The following is a 13,986-nucleotide window of genomic DNA, read 5'->3' on the forward strand; positions in this document are numbered from 1 at the left end:
TCCCAGAAAATTTATGTATTTGATCCAAACACTCCCTGTGTGCACTCAAATTTTTGTTTTTAGCAGGTGTGCTGCTTTGGGTCATTTGCCAAGGCTGGACACAAGCACACAGAAAGGACCTCACTGTCATAGTTAGGAGTGCAAATCATTTAGGTAAGCACAGGTCAGCCAGAGAAGACCTTGTGCTGAGAGAGTTAAACTAAAAAGCAGGTTTTTTTTCAATGCAAGTAGCATTCTCATGATTGGTGGTAGTAGGAAAAGAAAAGGGAAATATTCAGCTCTGGGTAATGTTTTTCTCAACCCTTCTGAGCAGAGTTACTCGGGGAAAACCTAATGCAAAATTTCAAGTGAAGTAATGTTGAAACACTGAATGTGGGTATAACCTCAGTTCTAACTGCAGTCTTTTAGAAGATTATGGAACAAACTCTCTTGGAAATTCATTTGCTATCATGTTTAACATCCTGTTAAATGAGGAGTGCACCCTTCTCAAGCTGTGTGGAGCTGGGAGGAGCAGGTGCTGCAGAGAATTTGGCTTGTTACTCACAGGGATCTGACAGGGTGGGTAAATGGGCTGACAGTAACCCTGTGAGGTTTGAATGAGTGACTGTAAGTCCTGCACCTGGAAGGGAGCAATCCCAGGCTGGGGCTGACTGTCTGGGCAGCAGATCTGCAGAAAAAACCTGGGAGTTCCTGATGCTGTGGAGTCAGGGATGGAATGAGGGAAGAGATGAGGATCTGAGTCCATGTTTCAGAAGGCTTGATTTATTATTTTATCATATATATTATATTAAAACTATACTAAAAGAATCAAAGAAAGGATTTCATCAGAAGGCTAGCTAAGAATAGAAAAAGAAAGAATGATAACAAAGGCTTGTGACTCGGACAGAGAGTCCAAGCTAGCTGACTGTGATTGGCCATTAATTAGAAACAGCACTATGAGACCAATCACAGATGCACCTGATGCATTCCACAGCAGCAGATAATCATTGTTTACATTTTGTTCCTGAGGTCTCTGAGCTTCTCAGGAGGAAAAAATCCTAAGGAAAGGATTTTTCATAAAAGATGTCTGTGACAACCCATTGCCCATGAGCCAGTGGTGTGGCCTTATGGCAAAAAAGCCCATTGGCTTCCTGGGATGATTTAGTGAGATGTAGCTAGAAGACCCAGGGAACTGATCCTTCCTCTCTGCTTGGTACAGGTGAGACCACCACTGGAGTTCTGTGCCCAGTTTTGGGCTCCCCAGGATGAGAAGGATAACAGCATACTGGCACAAGAGTGATGGGAGACCAGCAAGCTGTCTGAAGCTCTGGCATGTGACATGTGAGGAAAGGCTGGAAGAGCTCAGTGTGACCAGCCTGGAACAGACAGGGTGAAGGTGAGACCTTACTGTGTGTTCTGCTATGAAAAGCATGGAGGAAGCAAATGGTTACCCAGAAAAAGGACCCAGACTCTCAAGAGGCGCAAGGAAAGCACAAGAGGCAACAGACACAAACAAAAGATCTTCCAATTAGATATGGGGTAAAAACTTCCCACTGAGGATGGAGCTGCAGCAGCCATTTTACCAGTGGCTCATTCTCCCAGGTGGTCTTTACAAGCATTACCTAAAATGCACCAGTTGTCACAAGCCTGAATTCACAAGAGTTGATAGTACAGTGAAGACAGCATGGTGAATCTCTTGAGCCCCTTGGTCTTTCCAGTAATCCTCCTTGCTGTGATGCAGTGGGATGCTGAAAATCAGCAGGAGTTGCTTGCAGCTCTTTGGGAAAGATTACTGTGACTTAGAGCCTGTGGAGAAAGCTAATAACAGAGGAAAATGATAAGAGTGTAAAGAGAAGGATGAATGAAGGTAATGAAAATGAAGCAAAACTCCAACACAAAGTAAATGTTTAGATTATTAAAAAAAAAATCCACAAAATTTCCAGTTGTAAGGGATGGAAGCTGAATGAAGAAATAAATTGTCAGGAGCAATAGGCAAGGCTGGGTTGTTCTCTGCTTAAAATCAGACCCACCACATTTCTGGGTTATTCTCTGCTTAAAATCAGACCCACCACGTTTCATGGTGTCAGTGCAAAGCACTTGGATCTTCCTATTCTCCTTTCCCACTCTCAGGGCCAGGTGTCTCACACAGCTGTGGTACCAGGCTGGAGCTTTTCTGCTCTTGTGATGCTTCTAGGTGTCAATGTCTCAGAAAGGCAAAGGCTAAAAGACTGGTCAGAAATTAAAGGACAAATAGGTGATGATGACATAGTAAAAAGCATATTATGTCCTGGATGCCCAGCTGCTTCTGGGGCCCTGGGAGAGGGGCAGGGGAGAGGAACAACCCATCTAAGAGATGATACAGAATATGCTGAATTGGAAGGGATTTATCAGGATCATGGATTCTAACTCCTAGCCCTGCACAGGTCACCCCAACAATCCTACCCTGTGCATCCCTGAGAGCATTGTCCAAACACTCCCGGAGCTCTGGCAGCCTTGAGGCCGTGACCATTCCCTGGGGAGCCTTTTCCAGTGCCCATTCATGCTCTGGGGGAAGAACCTTTCCCTGATATCCAATCTGACCCAGCTCCAGCCGTTCCCTTGAGTCTTGTCCCGGGAGTGAGGAGATCAGTAACCCTGCTGTGCCCCTGCTGCTCCTCAGGAGGGTGTTGAAAACCATGATGAGGTCTCCCCTAAGCCTCCTCCAGGCGGAACAATCTGCTGGTGAGTTTGTAACCACTAGATGGAACTCAAACACTGCAGTAATTCACTGATCATCAGCAGGGAGTTCATCCTGGTTTTAGGTAAGGCTGTGGGTCTGGTAGCTCAATGACAACACCTGTGCTCAGTACCAAAGGCCTTTTATGGAAATACAGCAGGAGCTCCTAAAATATGGGTGAATCATTCATTCATTCATTCTAGTGAGCAGGAATACTGAATATTTTATGTCTAAACCAAGGTAATGTTGTTGGCACCTACAGAGTGGCACAAAAGCCTCTGATGACTTGATGGAGAGCACTGGGATACATCATTCCTTAGACACACCACCAGCACATGATTTTGGGTAAGTCATTTGACATGGCTGTGGCTTGGTTCCCCCTTTGCTGAAGTGAGATTTGAAACTGTCTTCCTTAAAGTGTGCTTGAGCATCCAGTACACTATTCTTGAAACTTTTTAATACTCCTTGGTGGGGTACATCTTGCCAGTACACAGTTGCAAACAAAAATGCAGTCATCTACAACACCAATCCTACATTCTGCTGTCCTCCAGTTTCTGAGACTACAGACTTATTTTCTTATAGCCCATTAAATAAAACAAACTAAAGGACAGCTACTGTTCATTTCTTAAAGGCTAAGCATATTTAATTATAATTAAAGAATAACCAGTATTATAAAGCCTAGAGGCCCCAGGCAAGATCAGCTCTCTGTTGTGCTGTGTCTTGTACAAACAGAGGAAAAGGAATTCCTTCCCTTAAGCAGGTTACAGTTTTCACAGGAAAAAATGTACCTGGGGACAAAGAAAGCAAGCAGTGCCCCAGTAAATGCAGAAAAAGCCATCACTTGACATGAGGGAATTCAGAGGTAAGAGAGTAGCTCAGCAGCTGGTGTAAAGCTGGCATAGCACCATGGATACTGTGAGTTTGCAGCAATTTATCCCAGCTGAGGAGATGCCTCAGGTAGGGGAAGTGTCTTTCTTAATGTCACATTCAAAGTCTAGCCTGGAGTTGAACCAGATCTTCCAAATCCTGATCACAAGGCTTTGTTTTCATGCACTTGCTTCCCCACTGGGCAGCCCCTTACTTGTCTCAGATTGTGCTGCTCAAGGACTGGAACATCACTGCCCACAGCTTGTGTGGCATTCAGTCCAGCTGGGATTTTAGATGGGCGCAGAGTAATGTGGAGAAGGACTAGTTCACATCTGAAACAGAAGAGATTGAAAAATTGCAATTAATTGTTTTAAAGGAGTACCAGCTGGAAGGAGAGTAGAATTCTTGCTATTACCAAACAAGTTTTAAAAATAGTTCATATTCTAAATTATGCTTAATGATGAAGTGTTGTCTTTTCTCAGCAAACACAGTATCTTTAGCTATTATCAGATAAGTAGGTTGTGTGTTAATTGAATATATTGTTCCAAATGCATAAGCCACCTTCAAAGTCAATAGAGATTATTTTTCCTTACCTGCATTGAGGTGATACTGTGACTATATTAATAGCAGCAGTATACTTCAGAGCAATGCAGAGATATTTGATTTCTCAAGACACTTGGGAGGCTCCAAAATATTTCTCAGTAGTTGTTTTACCATTCAAATAAAATTAAAGAAGCAGTAATAAGTGTGACTATTCTGAGAAAAAGACTCTTCTTTATCAATTAGTATGTATAAATACCCAGAAACCAGTGAAAGTCATCAGAATATTGAAAATGGAGCAGGAAAACCTGCCCTGGTAGTAGGAGATAAGTGATATATTCTGATTTACAGTCCTTCAGAGAAAGAAAAGACAGATTTCTTACAAGTACATTTTGCTGATTGTCCAAAGTATTCAAGGAAAGTAGTAGTGAAGTTGGTTCCTAATTTAATGTATCAATTAATTGATACATTATGTGAAATACATAAATACATAATTGATCCGTTATGTGAAATACATGAATTGATAGCAGAACAATCCAAATCTGTAATTTAAAAGTTTGTACAGTGTTTTAGTCCTCTCAATACCAGGTAGGGTCACACAAAAAAGGTGCAGAAAAAGAAAGAGAATGGACACTCCCCATATGGAAAGCTCCTCCTGATTCACTGACCCAAGCTGAGAACATTGCAGTTCCCACTTTTGGCATTTCTTCCTGTTTGTGTGGTGTTACTCAAGCAAGATACAAACCTTTTCTCAGTAGAAGGTGAGTCAAATGAGGTACTTGGATTGAGAATACGTAGATGAGGAGTTTTTAATTGGAGTCTTGCCTTGCATGTGAATTCTGAATTTCCTGGCTTTGGTCAGTGCACTTCTTCTGTTTCACAGATGCTAACAGCTGAACAAATCCATCCTCCTGCTCCAGGAAAGAAGCAGTTTGCCTCAGAGGCTTTGCAATATTCTTGAAAATAAGGACATAAATGAAGAAACAACTGACTTGTAAAAGGGGATTAGCAGAGTTGTAGCACTCTTGGCATGTGAGACTGTGTTTGTAGAGATAAATTTTATTAACATGATATAGCAAAACTTTAAAACAGCAACTAACACTTAGGAACTCATTGCTGATCCTCCTAAGAGTAAATAATAAATGCCCATTCAGCTGTTTCTTCACTTTCATAAAGCTATTTGCACTGACCATGCAGAAATGGTGTCTTCCAGACTGATACTACTAACATGCATTCACAATTTGTGCTTTATTATAAAATCCCCATGGTCTTGGCTGGAGACAGTTTTCCTAGACTTTGGGCTTGATTATTTTGTGATATGCAGGCATTTGTTTATTGGAGGGCACAAGTTACTGATGTGCAACATTCAGAAGTGATAAAGGTTTTACATTTAGTTTAATCCTATTCCATCTATTTTGGAATAATTCTGCCTCCAGGAAAGGGCAAATATGAAATATGAAGTGTAGTTGAGTAACAAAGGTAAAACTGGAAGTTTTGGTCTGAATTCGATATAACAAAAAATAAAAAGTTTCCCACGAGTTTTGCTAAGCTGTGGTGACTGATGGAGGATAAGAGTGTGATAATTGTTTGCAAGCCTTTCCTGGAAACATCTTGACTGTTCCAAGATGCAGAAATTCAGTCTGAGGATGATGTAGCAGTAATCAGCATTTTACCTGAAAAATGTTACCAGAGTTCTCTTCTTGGAAAGCTGAAGTGACAGGGAACATGCTGCCAGCATTTAACTCTGACTAGGCAGTGATGTTTTTCAGGTATGCAGACAATCACCAAGCCAGTGTAACATAGACCAGGTTAGACCTGCAGCACAAAATTGGAATCAACATTTGAAGTTTTTACTTTTCCAACAATTTCCCTTTAGATTTCATCATCACTTGGAAAGGTTTTAATGTATGTTTATATAGCTAAATGTCTTAAGAGCTTGTAGATTTTTTTCAGGCTGGCTTGGAGGGGTGACCTTAACAATGATGTTGTTGGCTATCCCATGCCAGCAGTGTCTTGGGGACACTACACTCACCTGATTTTACTGATGTTTCTTGGGAGTAAGACACAGTTTGCATGCACCTGTGACATCCCACCCTTAAGGGGAGGAGAGCACCCAAGATTCATAGATGCTCATGGTCAAAAGCAACAATGAAAGTTAGAGGGTCTGCAAAAACATAAAAACACATTAGTAAATTACACCCTTGGCATTGAAGTTGGGAGGTTAGTCCCTGAGCTACTATATAAGCACACCTCAGTGAGGGTTGAACAAAGGGGTAAGATGAAAAGGAGGAAAGAGAGAGAAAGAGAGCATCAGTTCTGGCATTGATCCAGCCCATGGGATGCCCAGGGCCCTGGGGCACGCTGCTTGGGATTGGTGGGGATACCTTTTTGTAGATAAGTTTTCTCTACCCTGAAGACAGGGTTTCATTTTCTGTGCAAATTACTTCTCAGGCATAGTCCCTTCTTTCAGACCCTTCTTGAAATGGGTGGGAGGGCTAAGGGGGTCTTGTTGGTGTTGCTTCCTCCCTACACTCCATGCCCACTCAGCCTCATCCCTGTGCTTGCTCTGTGCTGTGTTGTGCTTCTCTCCAGGAGCTAGAACAAGGGGTGCTTGTCCCAGAGAAGAGCTGCCCTAGCTCCACGTGGCCCCCTTTGCTATCCACACTTTGTTCCTTCCCACAGCTTGTTATTGTTTGCTATTTCCAACAATCCTTGGTTGGCTCCACAGCCATCAGGCTGACAGTGTTTGAGATGCACACACTGCCCCTTCTGGGGTTCTGCAGCACTGGGTGATTAACCTTGCTGGGAAAGGGACGATTTAATCCCAGTTAAATTACTCCAGTAACAAGGTTGCAGCCTCTCCATTACCTGCAGTGCCCTGGGCATCTCTGAATGTCCCATCCTGACAGGCACTGGGCAGCTGCAGGCTGTTTCTGCCTGTCAGTGGGCAGGAAGGCTTTGCATCCAGCAGTGTCCCTCATGACTTGTGCCACATGCCAAGGTATGATATTTTTTAGCATCTCATCCATGGACAAATGTAGACTTTAGCAGTATGGAATGTGTGTGTGACATGATTGACTGGAGTTCTTCACAAACATTTGCATGAATGAAGGAAACCTTTCTCCTTTCCCACAAGCTGTGTCACCCCTGGGCTCCCAGTGACACCTGCCAGCTTTGTATGCTCACAGACAGAGTGCACCAGCCTTTCTCCAAGGCTTAGACTTTCCCCTACACTGTAGACAGGCCAGCAAATTGGCCCCAAGGCATGGCTCTTGGCTTTCAGCCCTTGCCAGTTAGGAGAAGCTAACAGATGTTCTGCTCTGAGTTCATTACAGGTTTCCAGGCAGGGGAAATTAGCAAAGTCTCTTTAGCATCTGCCTTTTCCAGCTGAGGAGGAGTCACATGCAGAGGAGCTCCTCAGCCCTGCCTATCTGATCTTATTTGGGCACAGATCCCTCTAAGGTCACCACCTAAACTGTCCCACTCTGCCACTGTGGTGGCCCCAGCTGGCCCTGCCTTTCTCTCTAGGGCAAAATGAACTGGCTGTGCTCAAGAAGTGTTGCTTCAGAGAACTTGTAATTGGTTTAGATGAGGAGTCAGAAAATAAAAGTAAAAAGAAAACAACAACCTGCTAAGGTCTTCACAGAACGCCAGCATGGGTCAGGCTGGAAGGCACCACAGTGGTCATTGGTTCCACTTCCCTGCTCCAGCAGGGCCATCCCAGAGCACAGGGCACATGATTGTGTCCAAAGGGGTCAGGAATATCTGCAGTGAGGAGACTCCACACCCTCTCTGGCCAATCTGTTCAGTGCCTGGGCCCTGCCCAGGACAGAAGTTCTGCCTCATGTCCAGGTGGAACCTCCTGGGCTCAGTCCCTGCCCGTGTCTCTGGTGCCATTGCTGGGCCCTGGAGCAGAGCCTGGGCCTGCTCTGAGCCTCCTGCACACAGGGACAGCCAGGGCTGAGGGCCCCTCTCAGCTGGGGCTCCTCTCCAGCCTGCACAGCCCCAGCTCAGCCCATTCTCTTAAGAGAGGTTCTTACATCCCTACCAAATGTGATAGTTTGCATTTCAGCACATTTCTCCCTGCTTAGGTCACAGCCCTGCTGTGCTGATGATCCCAGAGCTGGACACAGCTGTCCAGATGTGCCTCACAGGGCTGAGCAGAGGGGCAGGATCACTCCTGACCTGCTGGCACTGCTCTTCCTGATGCACCCCAGGGTCCCACTGCCCCTCTTGTCCCCCAGGCACTGCACATGGCTCTGTCAATCAGTTGCCATGGTTATTTACTTTTCTTCAAGCCTCAGGTTCTACAGCCCAATAATTGCATGAGGAACTTGATTCTTGCTTTAATATAAATTATAATAATAGCTGCAGATAAGGGCATGGAATTACTGATTCTAGCAGGCAAAATAAGAAAGGCTAAAAGACCCCAGCAGAGGCAGATGCATGGATGTGCAGTGAGGAGGGATGGCAGCTGGCTGGGCCATGTCCTGGGTGGCATGAACCCACACCAGGTCTGATGAGGAGCAACCTCAGCATCAATTCCTGTGCCCATGCCAGACCCAGTCATACAAGGAGCAAAGAAACACCATCCCTTCTGCCAGGCCTTGCACCAAATGTGAGGAAGAGAACTCTTTCCCTCTCAGAGGGACAGGGGAACAACTGATGTGGACCCCCAGCTCTATTGATGTTTTTTTCTTGGTGTCCATCAGCAAAGGTGAGAGCAGATTTAAACCTTGTTTGAGGACGGGAAGGGTATCTGAACTTGATATTGTATTTTTTTACCTGGAATTCTCCTTGGCCATGTTAAGTATGGTCCACTACTGTATGAATCCATAGAGTTAGGAAACTTAGGAAGTATCCAGGTATCAGAACAAAAAGTAAGAATATCAATATGGAAGTTAATACAGATTGTGTGAGTGGAAAAATATATAAATTGAACTTTGGAAAGACAAGATTAACAGTGTAAATTTGACATGACAACAGTGATCTCTGTACTGAGTCAGTGACTGCTCCATATACTATGCCAAAGGCAACCCTTTATGGGCTACTTTTGAAATACTAACTGAAAGGCTTTATGGCAAATGGAAAAAGAATCCAACAAATGGTAATTAACTAAATTATATCATGGTCAAAACAAAGAAAAGATTAATCTCTATCATTTAAAATTAAATCAAATGCCTTGTAATATGACACAGATAAATACTTAACAATTATGGGATGCAACATCAGTGCCTGTAGGCAAATACAGAACAATATATTTCTAATGGGAGACACTTGAGAGACTATTTATTTAAGCTGCACTAAGATTTATACTGTACTAATCTCATTATGACCCATACATAGGAAACATGGGCTGCAGCACTTTATAGGATAAAACTGGACCTGAAAAGATTATCACATTCATAAGGATCTTCTCCTAAACAAGGGTAGCACGACACTTTATATATTGCAACACTTGGCTCCAGAAAGCAATGCTGTTAGAAAACATTAATGCTGTTAGACTGGTTTAACAAGCAATTTGTCTTCCAGGATTCCTTTTTCAGTTGAAAATCACCATTAACACCTGTCAGATCCATTCAAAAATGTTCATCTTTCAAATCATGTGACTTGGTTTTATTATGGCTTATGTGCATTCTGAATTTGTGTCTCTGAGGGTGGTAAATTGAGTGAAAAAAGAAACCTTTTCTCCTGCTTTATGATAATATCTACTTCCCATGCTGTATTTTTCATCTGTCCATGCTCAGCTGCTTTACCACTACTTTAATTTTGTTTGGTGAGAAAGCTGTAACAGAGAAGTGCAGATCCCCCCATGAAGGCACTGAACCCCAGGTTTTTGTGTTCTCAGGTCTCTGGAGGTGGGGATGGCACTGTTGTATCACTGCTGATGACACTGGGACAGTTTTAGGTCTGGCACTCTGGGGTTGGCCAACAATTCCAGGCACAATGGACAAATTTATGATCAGCAGTGGGCAAAGTGGCAGCTTTGATTTAAAATCATGAGCCTGTTTAAAAGCACTGAGGAGCTGTTCCTGTCTCTTTTATCAGCTGCCCATTGGCATTTGAAGGACAATTGCCCAGCTGGGCACTTCACCCATGGTGGCTCACTGCAGCCAAGGAATACTGGTATTCTATAATAAATATTCTATTTATTATAGAATTGTCAGACACATGATCTGTCTTCATCATGCCAGATCAGCACACTTCTGTGATTCTGTGATTGATTCTGATTGGGAAAAGAGGTGAAAAATCTCATAAAAAACCAGTTTCTGATTTTTATTTGGAGTGAAGCTTTTCTTTCTGTGTAGCACTTGTACATATCCAGAAAAATACTTTTTCTTAAGCAAACTGAAGAAAGTCTTGTCACTCATCAAGCATTCATGGCACTGACCTCTAGAGTTTTAAGTGATTTGAGTTCTCTTGCACAAACTAGGAAGCAACTTTTCAATCAGCTTATCTTTTTTCTTTGTAAAATTATGTGGCATTTGGCATCAAGCAAGGCATTTTAAATAGAGACAGCTGGTGGCAAGTGTTTTCAGGGAGAAAGTCTGAACTTGTGATTTTCCTCACTTTCCCTCATTACAGATTTGGTATCTTTCAACCATAACACTTTTTGATTTTTTTCCCCCCCCATCCTTTCCGCTATCTTGTGTTGGTTGGACTTGCTGGCTGGTGGTCAGCTAGAAGGGTTTGGGGCTTAATATAAAGGCTAGACTGTTCATTTGGGATCTCTGGAGACAGAAGTATTGTAGGGACTAGACAGGGGGAAAAAAACCCCACAACTATGCTATTTCTGTTGCAAAGATATTTTGAGGTTTTCCAGCTTGTAAGAAGGTTTCAGAAAGGACTCTCTGTGGGAAGGTGTACCAAGGAGGGACATCTAGAACATGCTCTCTTCATCTCTGCTTTCTCTCAGGTTTTGATGGCAGACACTTCTACCCGTGAAGCACAAGGATTCAGCCTCGTGCATGTTTTTATCCACTCTGCTAGTGAGAGATTTGGAATCACAAAGTGAGAGAATCCCATCCCTCATCTTGGTTATGAAGAGGTGGTGGGGTTTTCATCAAATATAATAAATGAAATGGTATTGGTGAAATTTTGCCTGATTGGTGAGAGGAATGATGAGGAGGATTCCATGATATCAGAAGGCTAATTAATTACTTTATTATACTGTATTATTCTATACTATATTACCCTACATCTAAACTGAAACTGCACAAGAACTCAACTGAACAAAATCTTGTGACTGTCCCCTGATCGACAGTCAGTGTCACTATGGGACAGGAAAGAACACAAGTGCAAACTGCTGTTCTCAAAGTGAAGAAAAAAAGAAGTTTATTTTCTGACTCCAACACTTATAGTTTTCTAAAAGTGACAGTGGATTGGAGGGTGACAGTGCCACCTCTCCAGTGACACTAGACAAACTAACAGTCTATCAACTTTCTCTTCTTCTATAAAAGAATGCAAAACAATGAGTTATTTACAGAAAGTGTGTGAGAAAGTTCACTACAAGAATGTTAACATCAAAAAGCTTAGAAAATCTCAAAAAACCAAAGTAACAAGTCTGGCATTCACTGGGCCCTGACAGGCCAAGGAAACAAAACCCCATCACTTTGGGTAAACAATGTCCACATTGCATTCTACTTTGGCACAACACAGGAGCAGCAAATGAGATAAGAATTGTTTTGATCATTCTTTTCTCTGCTTCTCTCACTGCTTCTCTCAGGTTCAGAGAATGTGATGCATTCATCTCCCAAAAGGAAAACATATCATCTGAGCAAATAGGCTGAGCATAGGAAATCGTTTACTGATGAACTTCATTTTCAATACTGGATGATCAGGCTGGGGGGAAATTGTGTGGGGGCTTTTCTTGTGTTTGGTTTTGATTTTTTTTTGTTTATTATTATTAATTATCATTATTATTGAATGCATCATGTCATCAGCTTCAGAAAATGGCTTAAGCAGCAGTACCCCCAAAGTCCAACCTTGGCATTGAGAGGCAGTAAATTTAATTGCACAAATATTGTCACCTGCAGACACACATTTACTGTCCAGGGAGGAGCCACAGGCACAGTACAGCCTTGGTAGGAATTTCCTTTGATGTTGGAATTGGTTCCCTTTCACACACTGTGACATGCCAGTTTTGGCCATTGCAGAGTGTGATGCAAGATGCCACAGTTTGCTGTGGCTTCCTCTTCATCTGGGCAGATAGCCAGGATCTCTCTTGTAGATGGAAGTAGGAAAAATTAGTTTTTGTGTCAAGACCTGCTGGTTTTAATTTTGGGAAGCATATTTTTAATAGAAAAATGGTGGGCATAGTAGATGTGTTTTTTCCTGTTAGCTTTTTGTCCTTTAAATAAATGAGCACTTGTTTATGGACAGGAGGGTAGATGAAAGGAAAAGAAGGGTCAGCTTGTTTTTGAGAAGTTTTAGAGATGCTACTGGACTTCTTTTTCCAAAGGGTAGCCTTGGAAACTTATGGGAACGTAAGTTCGTAGAGATGGGATGAGATGGGATGGGATGGGATGGGATGGGATGGAATGGAATAGAATAGAATAGAATAGAATAGAATAGAATAGAATAGAATAGAATATTTCAGTTGGAAGGGACCTGCAGTTGCCTGGAATCTGCATATGAGCAGGTAGGAGATGAAGCCACTGGCCAGGTGAGCTGGACCAGAGCACCAACACATCTGCAAGTGTTTGACCTTTGCATCCTTCACCCAGATGAGATCTCTTTACAAAAGCAAGCAGCCCAAACAGGCGTTGTGTAGAGCTGCATCAGAAGGTGTAAATCACTGTCTCTCTTTACTGGGAGCACTGAAAAGCAGCGTTTATCTCCCCTAGGTGTGCGAGGCAGATGATGGAGCTCAGAGCAGTCCTGCAGATGGAGGATGGTGCTGTTGGCAGTGGCCAGAGGGTGGTAGCACTGCACAGCTCCTACTACTCTATCCTCCTCAAACTACAGTAAAACATAGCTGCATTTCCTCATTTCTTGTGAGGAAAAGAAGAAAGAAGAGGCAAGGAAAGGTGGAGATTTTTAAATGAAGAGGAACTTTTACAAAAACATGTCATTTTCCTAGGCCCTAAAACATGATGCTAGCTCAAACTAGGGCTGGTGGCAATTTTTTGTGCTTCTGCTTTTTCAGAGAATGCTCCTTTTGACATGACAGCCACAGGCTGTCAGGATTATAGTTTCTCTGCCATGGCACACAACTACCCCACCATGAGAGTGGTCATAGGCAGCTTCCAGGCAGTTGCAGGAATTGCAGGTCCTTTCCAACTGAGATATTCTATTCCATTCTATTCTCTCTAAGGACTTTGGGAATGTAACAATATTTGGTGTTGTGGAAGTCTTCTGGTACACACATCTCTCCATTTTTGTCACTGTAGGTTACCTTAATTTTTCTGAGAAAATTAATTGTTAAAAGGCACAAATCAATGCTAACATCAGAACTCTTGTGTGCACATGTGCTTGTGCAAATAGTGGTGTGTCTGACTTAGTATTGCTTAGCTTGTAGTTTAAAGCATAGAGAGTCAAAAGCTCACAGCTTCCAAATGTCATTTTATGTGACATTACGTATTTTAGAGCTATAAAAATAAACTTGGGCTGCTGACATCAATCATCTCTTCTTTTTCTCTCCTATGCCAGTGAGACCTGTGTGCCCCTGTCTGTCTACTCCCATTTCCAGTTACATTTACTGTAATAGTTTAAAGCAGAATAATGTGTTGGCCTTGCTGTGTGACCATAGGCAGGTGGCTTCACTGCTCTGAGCCTCACTTCTCCCATAGATGAAACAAAGGTGATGATGCTCTGTGGAGGGCTCTGAGATCTCCAGCTGCTATGAGAGAGACAATAGTGCGATTATAATTGCCCAGGCACTG

This window comes from Melozone crissalis, unplaced genomic scaffold (assembly GCF_028551555.1).
Source record: "Melozone crissalis strain CALT ecotype California unplaced genomic scaffold, PUWL_Pcris_2 ptg000033l_1, whole genome shotgun sequence".
NCBI classification, from domain to species: domain Eukaryota; kingdom Metazoa; phylum Chordata; class Aves; order Passeriformes; family Passerellidae; genus Melozone; species Melozone crissalis.